This window comes from Ipomoea triloba, chromosome 5 (genome assembly GCF_003576645.1).
Source record: "Ipomoea triloba cultivar NCNSP0323 chromosome 5, ASM357664v1".
NCBI lineage: Eukaryota > Viridiplantae > Streptophyta > Magnoliopsida > Solanales > Convolvulaceae > Ipomoea > Ipomoea triloba.
Window position 1 is genome coordinate 27,440,358 of NC_044920.1, and position 3,336 is coordinate 27,443,693.

The following is a 3,336-nucleotide window of genomic DNA, read 5'->3' on the forward strand; positions in this document are numbered from 1 at the left end:
ACAAAAAATATCCTAAATCTAAAAAAATCATTTACAATTTATATTTATTAAAAATTAAAACAACATGCATAATAAACAAACTACTAATAATCTAATTTGAATTTAAAATTATAAATTATTAAAAACTTTGTGTACATTGCATTTATAGAGTTACTGCAACGATAAGTTGAATCAGTGAATCAAAATTTTATGTCATTTTAGACTACTAACTCTAGAAAACCCTCATAAAATTTTTCATGATTTGAAAAAATATTATTCAATAACATATCAAGATGCTTTAAAGTTTGTTGATAGCTATAACATACAAATTTAGAAAAATATAACACAACATTGATAGTGAAATTATTCTACCTGCATGATACATAACACACACACTATATATATAATTATTTTAAAAAATAATTGAAATTTAACCATATTTAATATGATTAAACACACATTAAAAAACAATTATTTTTACAAATTTAAATTTGATGTATATAATAATAATCTTTATCCACTTTTTTTTTTTTTTAATTACAAACATTATATGTTAAGATCCAACTAATGCATGTTGAGAAAGAACTAACCAAGTCTGATATTTAATCCAACTCATTTTAATAACCCGAACTATTCTAATATTTCAAATCTAACCCAAATATGATCTGACCCAACTAACCCAAACCCAACAACCCGTAGTATAAATATTACAACCCACTCATGTTAAACCCTAAACACATTTTCGTTCTTCCGCAGCCTTCCTCCGGTCCTCTTTCTCTACCTTCCACTCCTCATCTTATCTCTTGCAGCCGCTCCAAATCCACCATTTCTGTTCTTCTGGCACCCTTATATCCCACCAGCCACATTCATGGCCCACCTATCACCCTTACCTCGAAAAAGAACTTTACACAGTGCAGAGGACTGGGCTTCACTGCCTCATTTACGTGTCGGTGCCCGCCGTGATTACCGATTAGGAGCAAGAAGAAGCCCTCAATTCGATTTCGGTCGTTGGTGGAGGCAGAGACATTAGCAGTAACAACGGTAATATCCTCAGGAATCCCCAGCTGCTGTTTTAGTATTTTATTTGTAGTTTTGTATTTATTGGTATAATTTTTTCATTTTACATATATTTTTTTAAAATTATAGATCAATTGCCTGGAAATGTTCGATTTTGTCAAAACATGTTTTTGCTCTCAGTATGTTTTTGTTCTTCTGTTTTTATCATTCTCTTGTATTCATATTGTCATTATTCTCAATTTCAGTTTCTGTTATTGGTTCTTAAATGACCTGATAATTATGAATTTCTTGTTTACCAGTTCGGATTCCACTGCGGCATAATCCGATTGTGGTGGATTTCAGCTTTCTTGCTCTTTCAGCAAGATATTATGCAGGGTTCAAATCTTAACTTCTGATGATTAGGTAAGTGAAAAGTATAACTCATTCTTCCAATTTTGTGCACCTCCTTTCATTATAGTTGAGTTATCCTAGTCTTAAATATAAAAAAGAAGCAACTTTTGTCAGAATAGATGAGATGAAATTTTGACAGAATTAAAAGTTGTAGATAAGAATTAGTAACTTACCAAGTTCCTCATCCATGACCAAAAGGAGCCAAACAATTAGTAGTGCAAGAAGCATTGCTGCAATGGCAGAAACAATCAAAATGTTAGCAGTTTGCTAGGTAACTAATCATGTGTTAAAAATCATTTTGCATTTCTTCTACTCATTTTTAGTTTTCAATTATTCAATTCCTCAGAATGATCTCTGTAACTCAAATTCACAGTTATCTCACCTTTACCTGCATTGCAGACTAATCCTCTTATTGCTTTCAAGCTTGAAATATCTTATTGCATCTCAAATTTCTGATTCATGTTTCTACTGACTGCTCATGATATATTTGTTCTTTCAGGTCTGCTCCATTTGAAATACTACCTGCGAAAATTAGTTTGCTTTCTACAATATGTGGTCTTTGGGCATAACATGCCTTAACCTATGAACAGCTCAAGGATCAGTCTTAGGCATTTATGCACTTCTTGATTGCCCTTTACACCTCCTTATCTCTAAGGTGAATTAATTTTATAGCATTTTATTTTGACTTTATCTTTCCAGTATACTTTCATCTAGTGTGAAAATAATAATTTTGTGACGGTGAATTTCTTACACTTCCTAATTTTGTAACACTGTATTTCTTCCTCCTGCTTGGTATGTGTAAATGTGTTGGCTGTGATTGGATACATACAGACATACATTTGTACTTTTAGTGTTCTCTCCCCCAGTCCCCATCTCCCCCTCCCCAAAACAAATGAGAAACACAAATATATATCTAAATCTCACTGCATAAATATTCAAAATGGGGTAGTTCACAATAAAATGTTTACAGTTAACATAATTCTAAATGTAATAGAGCTTTAAAATGATAAAATGAAAATATTGATAAATCACCTTTTGTTTATTCTCTTTTGCTTAAATGTAAATCTGGTGTTTCACTAAAATTCAGTTTCAAAAGTATATAATTATTACCTTTTAACATGCTTGTTTTTGCTCACACAACTTGTAAAACTAAATATTACATTGGTAAATAATACTCCGGTACCTTATTAGTGAAGAGAACTTATCACATGCCAAAAGTGAAATTAGATTTACATGTTTTATCATTAGTCAATATCTTCTAAAATTGTACTTAGAAACTTACTTGTTTGGTTTTTTTGGCTATTATGATAATATACTCTGATCTTGATTTCAGGTGTCAATATGAGAACCCTGGTATGCTGTTGATTCCCTTAACAAAAGGGTTCTAATATTTTTTCTGTGCAAGCATTAAAAAGGAGGAAGTTTCGTGAGATAGAGCTCATAATAGAAAGGAAAATATCACCCGTTGTCTGTTGTTTCTTCATCTTTCTGTCTGCTTCAGTGTAAATGTAAATGTGGGGTTTCACTATGAAGCATTAGTATTTATAGCTAGCTTCTCACAAAAATTCAGTTTCAAAAATATGTAATCATCATATTTTTAGCATGCTTGCTTGCTGTACATAACTTGGAAAATTAAACATTGCATTGGGAAATGATACATGTTACCTGTCAATCAATGCATATCAGTTAAATAGTAATAATTAGCATTGAAAAAATAGATGTAATACAACATTAAATATTAATCAGAAGTAAATTTAAAGAGTAAAAGTTTTCCTAAAAAAATAGTGATAAATTAATTAATTGGAGCTTTGGGCGGGAGAATGAAGCCTTTTTAGATGCCAAATTCCCTCTCTTTATTATAATAAGAGATATAGATAAAAAAATTGACCAACATTTACCATTGACTCATAATTCATAAATGATATATATACGCTCATACACAGATTATTG

At 30.8% G+C, this 3,336-nt stretch overlaps 1 long non-coding RNA gene across 1 annotated transcript; it reads left to right on the forward strand.

Annotated features, from left to right (window-relative positions):
- Nucleotides 1–725: 725 nt before the first annotated feature.
- Nucleotides 726–3,058, forward strand: LOC116019326. The gene is made up of 4 exons (XR_004098694.1): nt 726–1,020; nt 1,296–1,398; nt 1,886–2,041; nt 2,720–3,058. It is a non-coding gene; the product is annotated as an uncharacterized LOC116019326 (long non-coding RNA).
- The last annotated feature ends 278 nt before the right edge of the window (nt 3,059–3,336 follow it).